General features: G+C 29.4%; 1 pseudogene; it reads right to left on the bottom strand.

The window, feature by feature from the left end:
• Positions 1-1,314: 1,314 nt before the first annotated feature.
• LOC114390441 lies at positions 1,315-4,297 on the bottom strand (annotated as a pseudogene).
• Between the last annotated feature and the right edge of the window lie 8,357 nt (positions 4,298-12,654).

Genomic DNA, 12,654 nt, shown 5'->3' with positions numbered 1-12,654 from the left:
TGAAGATTTGTAAATATTATAGAACTACTTTTCTTTGCGTGTAAAATTTTAGTTACCGATATAAAAATCTCTACTCCCACTCGATTCGACAAGTACCTTTGGTTACATCTAGCCCAAGTCTGTGCTTGGATTAAAGTTTGTAAACTTAACCATGGGTTAAATTTAAGATTGTAAACTGAATTTGCAGAAATAATCTAAGTCTTGCTTCTACAAAACTCAGTTTATAGGCTAATGCAAACTACTTTAAAAGGTAACTAAATATGTCATGAGTTCACTCTCAAAACTGAATTTGGAATACTCCAGAAAGAAAACCAAACATATTCTAAGACTAGTAACATTTGAATTGCTCCAAATTAAGCTCTGGCCAAGGTGGTCTATGATAAGTTGAGTCCAAAAGCTCATATAAATTTGTTTATAAAAATATTCATCTTTATACAGTTGGTAAGTAAGTTGCTAAGTTTTTATATTGTTTTGCCATTGAATGTGTGTCCCATCTCCTATTGCCTAACACTGTTCCGCGTTTGCCACCTCCTTGTTTTGCCTAACACTGTTTCCGAAGCCTAAAAACTCAACGAACACCAACGAGAAGGAGGAGATTAATAACCTCACAGGTCTCATGTTCTTGTTTGTTCAGTTTGGATTTGTGTTGCTAATTTTGAGAATTAGAGATTTTTGATAATGAAAAAGTTAGGGATTTTAGGTGGATGAAGTTTAAGTTTTAGGATTGGAATAATTATTTTCAAGATAATTATTAGTTATCTAATTGATGAGGATAAATTGGAAATAAGGTAAATAATTAATTACTTTAGTTAGTAATAATAATATTTTTTAAACATATAAATACCTCTTAAACAATCAATTAGATGCAGACATGTGATGGTCAATATTTTAATCTAATCATCAGCTTTTACAATTTTTTTTTCCTGGGCATCGATAGGAAATTAGAAAATAGGAAAACTGATGTAATGAAATGAGAAAAATAGGAAGATAATTTTTGTAATTAAACCTATTTTCTATTTCTTTTTTATGAATAAATTTGGGTTATATTTCGTAAAAGACCATGAATGGATAAGAACATATATATTATTATTTAAAATTTTTTATTTTATTTTATTTAAAAATGTTCAATTTTGTCCTTTTGTATAAATTAACACTGATGATGTTAATGAAATTAAACCGAAGGATAACATTAAATTTTTTTTGAAAAAAAATAAATTGAATATTTTTAAAAGGGTGCTGTGAGGGCACATGTTAATGTGTAATAAATGATGGTTGGTCCCCACTTATTATACTTTGGAAAAAACAGCATCATAAATGTGTCTCATAAAAAATTTAAAGACAAAATTACCCTCAACTATATGACACACATAGTGTGCTTTTGAACTTCCTACTTTAAATACACGCGCCTCAAAATTGCTAAACTGAAGAGTTTCTTTTTTTCTGACTTTTTTGTCTCTTTACTGAGTATGAAGCACCTGCGTAGCATCTTTTGCAAAATAAAAGTATTTTTTCATCCCTTCATTAACATTGCTGGAATTTTTTAATTTAAATAAATAATAAAAACTAATTCAAAATATATTAGCAATTCAAATGAAATAATACCATTCCAATACAAAAAATATCCAAAAAGAGGTTCAAATGTTTAATTAAAATAAAAAACTCATAAAAAATAGATCCAGGGCCTTCATGCCTATGCCAACATCAGCTTTCTTTTCTAAACTCTGAAGTATCATTCCACATGCTACATTGCCAACATATTCCTGTTAGAAACAAAGGGTAGAAACAAACAAAATATTATTAATTATCGGATATACATAATCCTACAAAAGTATATTAAACTAGAAATCTAAAGAATTTAATAAATGAAATGAAAAAATATGTACCTAAACTTTTGGAAGAAGAATTGGATTTAAATTTGCATCTTTACAAATTTTTTTCTTCTTGTTTGTGTGACCAGAAAATTGAGTATTTTCTTTTAGAGGACATGTAACAATATTATGTCCTACATCTTTGCACAATCCACAAGTATTCATGTTATGTGATAGCTCTTTTCCACCTTTAAGACGTCTTCGTTTGGGACGACCTTTTGTTTTGGAAGGTGGAGGACAGTGAACAACATCGACTTGTTCCTCAAAGACAACATTGACTTGTTGGGGATCTACTTCATCATCGTCATGTGATGTTTGAAGCCGCCATCGTGACGGCAAGTAGTTAGAAGGGATTTCATGACAATCTTTATGAAGAAAAATACTGAGAATGTGACGACATAATATACCCCAAAACTCAAAATACTTGCAACTACATGTAGCTATTTTACCATCCCAAAAGACCATGTGTTTTCTACTATTAGCATCTTTATAATACCGCAACACAAATTCATTACCATTTTCATGATGAATTGAATATTGGGTGGACCTTTCAAACTCCTCTTGAAACTTCTGAAAAGCAAATCTTGTAAGAACACCATGAGCTTGCTCTTGCAAGGGTGACATAAGCTTCAAGTTAATTCTTTTGCACTTTTCTAACATTATGTCATGGTCTTCTTTTTGCTTAATATCATCAATCGCTACATCAACCTGAAATTAATTTAAATTAATCAACGTATAAGATTAGAAGTGAAAAGTACTAATATATTGGCAATTACACCATACCTGCTTTGTAAAGTCACTTAAACTTGTGTGAGAATTTATAAATCTTTTAATAAATGCATTAATACTCTCTGATCTTCCGGTAGTTGTCATCCCACCAAAGAAATGGTCACGAAGATAAGCGAGTGCCCAGTAATTCCTGATTTCATACAATCCTTTCACATGTTTATTTGACTACAAGTTATACTTAGCAACAACTTTTGGCCATTGATGCTCAAATTCTTCACATGTCTCCAATTTATACAACTCGTAAAAATCAGAACACCATTTTGAATATTTGTCCCGAAGTATAGCATTAAACCAACTACTAAACTTAAAAGTGATGTGCCATATGCAAAAACTATGTTTTGTTGATGGCAAGTCTTTTGAAATTGCTTCTTTCATCCATGGATCTTGATCCGTTAGTATAGTCTTTGGTGGCTTCTTCATCAAAGATATAAAAGTCTAAAGAAAATTTAGAAGCGTTAAAAAAAGTATTAATTAGAAACTAAGATACCATCATTAAAGAAACAATAATAATAAGCTTAGAAGTTACCTTCATTAACCAACGAAATGCAGATATTGTTTCATTTCGTAAGAGTGCACAACCAAAAAGTACAGTCTTCCCATGACTATTCATACCCACAAAAATCCCAAATGGCATTTCATAAGAATTGACCTTGTATGTAGTATCAAACACAACAACATCACCATATTTTTGGTACCAATCAGAGCAAGAAGCAGGAGACCAAAAAATATGCTCTAACCTTCTCTCTTCATCAAGTGTATATGCATACTGAAATTTAGAGCAACTCTTTTTTGCATCCTCACAGTACTTGAGAAGATCTTTGGCATTATTTCTTTCAACTTTTTTCTTGGTTTTCACAAAAAGATTACGAATGTCCCTTTCAATAAATGGAAGATAACCATGCTTCACATTTTTCTCTAATTCTATGACACGCATCAATTGTCTAACTGAAAGCCCCCCTTCTTTTAACAAGAAAATGCGTTCAATATCATCTTCAGAGATAGTTCGGTTAGCCGGTAAAAAACGCACTTCTGATTGGGTTAGCAAAACATGGTTATGTTCAACAACAAACTTTGTAACTCGCCACTCACTTGGAAATATATCATGAGACTTCTGCAATGAAATTCTTAAATAAGCTTTACATTCACACCTTGTTGATTCTCTGTTTCTCTGTTCTTTTAATGGTTCTATGATTTTCAACGAGCTTCTACCTTCACGATGGCAAAAAAAATCACGCCTCCTCATAATTCCATTTCGTTTGATGAATCTACCTTTTCGAACAGAGAACCCATGCTGATATGCATACCTCTTATAAAATGCAAATGCTTCTTCCTCGCTAAGAAAAATTTGACCAACAAAAGGAACAATATTTGTCTCATTATAAGTTTCATCTCTATCAACTTCTTCTGCAAATTCATTTATCTCAATATTCTGACTAGAAGACACAATATTTTCTTTCTCATAAGTTTCAATTTCCTCAACTTCTAATACATCATTTGCCACAATATCATGATCAAAATGTTCACTAACTGTTCCTGAATAACCATTCTCTAAAGAAATATCTTCAATTGGATATTCATTTAAATCAACATTTATTTTATCGGTGCTCATATCTCTAGTACTAGTACTACCTTCCCCCATTGTGTTATTTATGGTGCTCATATCTCTAGTACTAGTATTACCTTCACCCATTGTGTTATTTATCATCTACAAATAAAAATAATAAATAGAAAAATATATTACAAAACTCTATATATATATATATATATATATATATATATATATATATATATATATATATATATATATATATATATTTTGCAAGTGTCCAAAAAACACATGTGATTGGCGAGAGCAATGGAGAAAAAAAAAAGCTTGATAAAAGTACCTGATATTGTGCCTTTGAGCTACGAAGAAAAGACTGTGCATGTGGGCTTTGAAGAAAAGACAAATCCATGGTTAATAATTCAATCTATCAATGTGTTTTTCATAAGAGCATATGGTGGTAGAGAGGAATTGAAAAGAAATGTGCAAAATGATGGAAGTAGTACAGACTCTCGAACAAATTAGCGGGAAACTAACAAAATCTAGGAAGAAAATAGACACAGTATGTGTTAAATGAGTGAGGGTAATTTTGGCATAAAAAAATTAAAAACACACTTTTTTATATTTATTTGACTGAAGTTAATTTTCTCTTTGTCCAAAATAAAATAGGTGGGACCATGAGCCATTTATTACTCCTTAACATGTGCCTTAAGGGCACATGTTAACATTGCCCTTTTTAAAATAGAGAGACTAAAATAAATAATACAAATAAAAAAGAAGATCAAAATAATTATTTAATCGATCCAAAAATGATTAAAGATAAATCTGGGTCGAACCAAATTCCACATGTTTTACCCTATTGTCAAGCCTACATGGAAAAATGAATAACGAGTTAACTCGGTTCGCGTTGACTCGATGTACAATGGGTTGTAATAAGCGAATAGAACTAAGTTTTTGTAACTATTTTGGACCACAAAAAAGTTAGCCTATTTGAAACGGGCCACAACAAAAAAAGTTAACGTGGGTGTGTTAGCTGCAAGCAATCCATTTATGTTCACAAAGTTTTTGTGTGTGGACCAAAACTGGCAAAACACTTTTCCTTTTCGGCTTTATAGTTTTCTATTTCCCCTTTTTAAAGAATAAACTATTGGATTTTATCAGGACAAAATAAATTATTGGATTTTATTTACTAATTCAAATCATTAAAGTCAATTAGACTTAAGAGTTTTTTTATCATTAATTACCAGAACCAATTACAAAAGGGAACTGAAAAATAAATTTAAGAATAAATATATAACAGTTTTATGAGATAACACATGATTTAAGGATTTTTTCATAAAAAAAGTTTATGTATTTTTTGTTGGAGACAATTTTGTATACCCTATATATACAAGAGTAGAGCTTGAGACTATGATTAGCATATTAAATATGATTTTTATTGGTTATACATATTAAATATATGTCCAAACACGCACTTAATAAGCTAGATAAACAAAGTTCATTAATCTTAAGTTTGAAACGGCCTTGCAAAATACCTAATCCTAACGTGCACAAATTACAAAATAAACAAAGCAACCTGCAAATAGTGACTGGTTTACGTTTACCCAATAGTTCCTTCCTAGGTTTGGAAGTCTAAATATTAATTTCTTATAGTTTATAGTCGTAGTGATTCATCGATGAAAGATTGGGCAGAGTTTTTCTTTAATTATCATTTTTTAAAGTTGTAAGAGTACATATTTGTTTCCATTGGTGAATGAATAGAAGAGAAGGGGACAAAATTTTATATAAATAATTAATAATTAATGTTGCTTAAGTCAACCATATGCTAATGTTCACACCATACTACAGCTGGAAGTTCATTGAAATGCATAAATTATTTGAAAGGCTCAAACTCGTAAGTCTCAGCATATGGCATACAACAATAACCCATTCTGCAAATTTTTTGGATATCCCTTATTATCTGCACTTCAAATCTGTCTGTCATCAAATTTTTAGGTGCCATAACCATAATAACATTTTTTTCATGATTGAACCCAGACGCTGATCTGGCTCTACTCACATGACATTATTTTTTCAAATTTCTATACTATATATTTATAACTTTAAAGCCATTTCTTAATATCAATTTTCTAAATATGTGCAGTCGAGCCAAATTCCTATAACCTTTTGTTTTTGTTTTCCTATTTCAATTACTTCTTTCAGAATTCAACCAAGCATTTCCTAATCAAGTTCATGACTGACTCTTTCCTTTTTATTTTTATTTTTATTGTTCATATTACCGTTGTTGTTTTCTACAGCGTTCTTGTTCTATCTAGGTTTAGTGTATCAAACAGATATAGTTTCTTACCTTTATTTTTTGTCCTCCCATTGCATTGTCTTATATAAACCCATGCAATATGCGTGTAGTAACAATACTTGCATATTACTATTGACTTATCATATTCTGCCTTTTTCCAACTTCGATAAAATTAGAAAAGCAACGTTTTTTTATAACAAAAAGGTAACACATATTCTACCTTTTCACAAAAAAAAAAAAAATAGTAGTAATTATTACTACTACTACTTATCATTAATTAATAACATATTATATTTTTTTACCGTGTGGGACATGCGTGCTAACATGTTGTTGTACTTCTAGAAGTTTCGTCTAATTTAGCAAATTTCACCCAAATTTTAATTGCAATATCTTCAAATGATTTGCTTGCACTAACACTCGTGCAACTCTAAATTCTCAACCATTTTGTTTTTTTGTTAGTAAAAAACAATTTGTTGAAGGAGGAGACGCCTTGAACCCATACTATAAAAGATTCGTGAAAAAAAAAAGGTAGTAATTTTTGCTCACCATACTCGTAAAATTGTAAGAAAATGTCTCTTGCTCCCTCTCGTGGCAATGCCATTGATTATTTAAATGTGTGAATATTCCTTTTACGTGAAATGCACATGCAGTTCAATATATATATTTTCTAACATGGGGACTAGGGACAAGCCTAAGCGAAGTCCTGCTTAGCTTGCTTGCAATATGCTTGATTTTTGTAATACAAATTATAGAAAAGACTATTAATTTATTCAAGCGTCCATTTGTATGATTTGTTGCACCGAATTGAGGTTTGGAATTGCAATTAAATTTTAGAACTATAGCTATGATGTTTAGAATTTTTTTAAACAATCAAATCATAATTTTATAAAATTTTAATATAACTGAACTTTGCCTATGCTCGATAAAACTAATTAAAAAATTAGTTAAAAATTATAAAGATAATTGAAACTTAAAAAATTAACTTATTAAATTATAAGTGTTCAATAAAATTAGATGTTGAAGTAATTGAAATGATAAAAAAAATCATGATTTATTTTTAAAAAAAATTGATAAATATATTAAATATAAAAAGGAAAAAATAACTAAAAATATTAAAAACTAGTAAAACAAATTATTTATCAAATAGTCAATTTTTTTTCAATTAATGAAAAAAGGTAAAAACTACTTAAAATACTTTGCCTAACATAGACTTTTATTGTTTTCAAGTCCCAATTCTATTACAATTTATAATCTTACTCCACATTTTCCAAATATTTTCCTACTCCTAACGTTGCCTCCGTTATTCCTTTTCTCCATTGTTGTTACTATTGTGGTTAATATCGTACGTAGAATAATTTTATTTATTTATTTAAACTCAACGTAATTTTACTAAACACTACCCTTAATTAAGAAATGTAAAAAAAGACAATAAAACTTAAACTTAAAATCATAATTTTTCACTACAGTCCACTCTTGCTTCTTTTCTTTTGTTGATCTTAGAACAGACTAACTAAATAATTTTCTGGGATCTCAACACTCACATAATTCTTTGCATAACCCGTTAATTATATACCCGTATAAAAGAATTATGATTTTGAACTAATTTCAATTTTTCCGAAATTTGAATGCGAAAAATAATCTTAATTTTTTTTTTTAATTATGGCCATGTTTTTTCAAGTTTCCATTCTTTCAGTCAAAAAGAAAACACAGTATCTTTTACCGTTTGTGGTGAGTTAACCATGCAAATCACAAAGGAAAACACGAAGTATCTTTAACTGTTTGTGGTGAGTCAAATCAACTATGCAGATGACAAACGTATGAATTAAATGCATTATATTAAAATTTCTCTCAACCTTTTTAAAGGAGCGTTTAGTTATCTTAGTTAACATACAAGTTCTCCTAAAAAAAGTTAACATACAAGTTACATGCATAAGAAATTCTATTTTTTTTAGGAATCAAACATGAATTCATCATATCATTTTTTTTAAAAAAAATTTACATGTCCTAATTAAATATGCCATATATTACAAGACTCAAAAATATAAGAAAAATAGACTTACTATTATTACTGATCACATTGAGTTTAAATAAGTTCGCACAAAGGTACCTATAAACATTTTTCTTTTGGAAAGGATAAACTTATCTCTCTCAAATATAGACTTTAACCTATAGGTACGTATTAAGTAATGGTACAAAAACTTAATTCTTTCCAAGATCGGTACGTACATAGTATGCATCAATTAGAGTTAGTACTTTTCTCAAAGTGTCTAGTTTCAGTGTCCCTTTGCCTTTGCCTTTGACTGGGATAGTTTTTTTTTTTCAGTCAAATAAACTTTATTAAGGTACAAGAAGTACCAAGCGGAAATGAGTTGCAACAAATGAGTTACAAGAAGTACCTATAAACATTTTCCGTAAATATAATAGTTTCATCGTTTTCATTGATTATTCTGAAGACATCTCTTCAATTGTTCTTACAAGTTGCCTGAAAGTTTATCTATCATGATCCAACATCAATTATCATATTAATTTAAAAAATTACTATGACAAGATTATGCTTTGTTATTAATCTAGTTTCCTTCTCTTTGATTTTCTTCTTCAAGAACCTACGTTCATTTTTGAAATGTCCCAATTTGTCACAATGGTAACAACTACCTTTCTTCTTCCTTTGCTCGTTATCATTTTTATTATTGTTCTCACGAGATTTTTTTCAATTTTTTTTCCCTAGAGAACTTATCCTATGTTCCTTTCTCCATTACTTTACAATACTTGTGTCTTTTTTTTATTAGATAGTTCATTTCGTATCATTTTATTTACAATAATTTTCTTCCAAATGAAAGTGATTACCAAGTTATTTAAGAGATTTTTATTTTTTATTTTTATTTTTTGTGTGTTTTGGACTCTTTTTATAGTCTTTCCATTAACGAAAAAGTTGTCAATGATAAATGAGACAATTATGCTTTCATACATACTCCCTCCAGACTTAATTAAGCTAAAATATTAATTGTATGTCATTTCACACATGTTAAGGATGTTAGTTATGTTCATTTAATTTTCTTCATTTCATATATATAAAAAAAGAACTACGTACATTTCTTAATATTCTTAATCGCTCCTTAAAAAAATCATCCTTAATCATAATTATTGAAGATGATACACACATTTGAATCAACTTAAAGGATGCTTTTAGAATAATAATATTAGATAAGGTTGAATATTTAAAATGACTAGAAGATATTTCTTGTTGTGTTTTTCATCATGTACCTTGCTTTAAATTTTTTCCAAAGTTTCTTATTGGCTATAGACTAATCCAAAATTTTGATATATATTTAATTGTGTGACAAATACAATATTTAGAATGTGTCTCATGCAAATATAATCGTCGTTGTTCCATTTGTGTTTCTCACAAATTTTAACGGACATTTCATCTTCTCTATCTACTGGTCTTAAAAGTGCTCAAGACACATACCACCTACAAAATTTTAAGAAGGAAGTATATATTTTTTTGTTAAGAAACAAAAGTTTCACCACTAAACTTCAAGTTTCACAATATCATAAGTCATCACCATGCACGCTCAGAGTTACAATCATTGCTGTTAGAATGTTGTTGAACCTAAAGTGTTGGAACTTGGAAAGTTAGTGTTGATGGTTCTACAATAAATTAAAGAAAACAAATAATAAAGAAAAAACACAAGTCTCCGAGGCATGTGTGAAACACTAAGAACATCTACATTACAACAACTCTCAATTATTTTCAATGAAATCCGCACGTGGGAATCATTTTCTTTTATTTTTCTCAATATAAGTAACTCTATGCAATAAATCTTTACAATGGAGCAGTTTTCTTTTATTGCTTCCAATGGATCTCAATAAAATGCTTTTAGCACATCTACACATTGTAATGATAATTTCATAGTGTTTTTTTTTTTAATTTTTTATTGAGTTAGCAATGTTGCTTTAGAAAACAACAGTTACCTCAAAATTAACATTTTTGAGACGCTGTAATGGAAATTGCTATGCAAGCACGGTGCTAATTCTAACAAATTACTGCTTTCCGGCCTGGTGCTCGATTGGGATACTCTAAGGTTTAAGTTTGATTCACCCCCATCAATCTATACAGAAAATGGATGCAATTTAATGTAATAACAAATCAAGTTTAGAATATAATAAATCCCTTGATTTGGTTTGCACATTCCCAATCAAAGTTATTGTCAATGGTCATTTAAATAATAATAGTTCCTTTGATTCTTTTTGTGTACAAGGTAAAAAATGAAGCAATTTAGATGCAAAAACTCAGTGTGTGCAGGTTGATTTTATATATGCATCATCTTATGTTTTTTGGTCAAGAAAAACAATTCTTATAGAAATTCACAATCATTTTATAAATATAGATCTTTTTATGTCTTTTAGGAAAAAGATACAACTCTGAAAAGATACCCATCATTTTACGAAAGAAAAAAATATATTTCATACTTACAATTTTTATAAATAGACACATTCTTTATAAAAGAAAATAAACTTTCATAGTTACATTTTTTCTTAAATAAATGTAAACTTTCATAAAAAAATTAAAGCTTTTGATTAATTTAAATGTCACGACAAAATTAGCCTCTTGAATTTTATTGAATGTATGCCATGTATGGCCATGGAGATAAACGTTTTGTTGTTTGTTAATGATTATGCATATTTATTATTGAGTGTATTATATATGCAGCCGATCTTATTAAACTTTTTTTTTCTTGTTAAATTTTTAGAGAAATTAAGGATAAGAAGGTACTAGTAACGCCATAATGGAAATTCGTGGCAACAGGACGTGACTCTAATTCAATGATTCTGATAATGACCGTCTGCTATGATTGCTACACTATGCCTACCGCTACCCAGTGCCCAGAACAATTAATTAATGACTTAACGGAACCAATTTAATAGGAAAAAGACTATTTTTTTTTTTACGTAGAAGAAGACCAATAAATTTAATAAAGAATTTTTTTATTCGTAAAAATTAAATATGTTTTCAACTCACACTATTCAATAAAGAGTTGTATATCTTCTTAATTTAATAATAATTGATGCTAACAGCTAATTTCATTTTAAATTAAGAATCGCTTTCAATTAAATGACTTTAAAGGACAGTTAGATACAGAAATCACAATTTGACTTTAAAAAACAAAACAATAAAATGTCCTAAACCTTGTTCATATTTGGAATGAAACAAAAAATCTAATCAAAATATATTAATAATATAAAAAATTATACTATTATCTGATTATGTAGATAAAATTATTAATTTTGGTAATAATTATTATTTCAGCCAATGCCAAGTTCAAAGCACTTCGGTCTCAAAGCTACAACAGTATCTCCGCTAGACTCAGCTTAAAATTTGAGAGGATCTGCAACCCTCTAGCTTTGAGGCAAAGGCACAAATGGACTTAAAACATTGAAAAATGAGAACGAAATTAAAATACAATTTGGTGGCCTTAAATTGGAAGATCGAGTATATTTTTCATATCCGTGGAATAGTACAATTACTTACCCATATATAAAAAAAAGAAACTTAAGCCGAAACAACTCCATACAAATTGATCTCATAAAAGAAGATTTAATTAATTGGTTTTATACTATTAATTTTTGTCTCACACAACGTGATGATTGAGATAATGTATAAGTATTCCCTACCAATTAAGAAATATTCGTGGCTGATAGTGGAGTGGGGTTGAAGGGGTACCTGCAGACTGCAACTGGCCTTTTGTTGAATGTACGAGTCAATCAGCCAATCACTTCTAAAAACAACAATAGTAGCAAGCAACTAGCATCTCAACTGGGTCCTCATTCATGTGGCGATTATTGAGGAGACCATAGAGCCAACCCACATAGTCTATTAGTCTTCATTCCCAGATTCATGATTTATAGAAATCATCATTCCTGGGTATAAAAAAACTTCTCCCCGGTTAAATACTCCCTAATTTCCTTCTTTTTCAATTTGTTGCCCATTGAATTATATACTACTAGAACAACCTTCTAGGGCACCCAAGCCAACAACACATTAGTGTCAGTCTGCTAAAGGAAAAAGAACGAGGAAGTGGTAAACTCAACTATTTTTCAAGTAGACAAAGTGGGAAACTAACGTAAACTAGTCCAAAGAAAAAAATTCACATCCAACT

This window comes from Glycine soja, chromosome 16 (genome assembly GCF_004193775.1).
Source record: "Glycine soja cultivar W05 chromosome 16, ASM419377v2, whole genome shotgun sequence".
NCBI classification, from domain to species: Eukaryota; Viridiplantae; Streptophyta; class Magnoliopsida; order Fabales; family Fabaceae; genus Glycine; species Glycine soja.
Note: the sequence above shows the minus strand (reverse complement) of the source record. Positions and strands in the feature narration are given on the sequence as shown.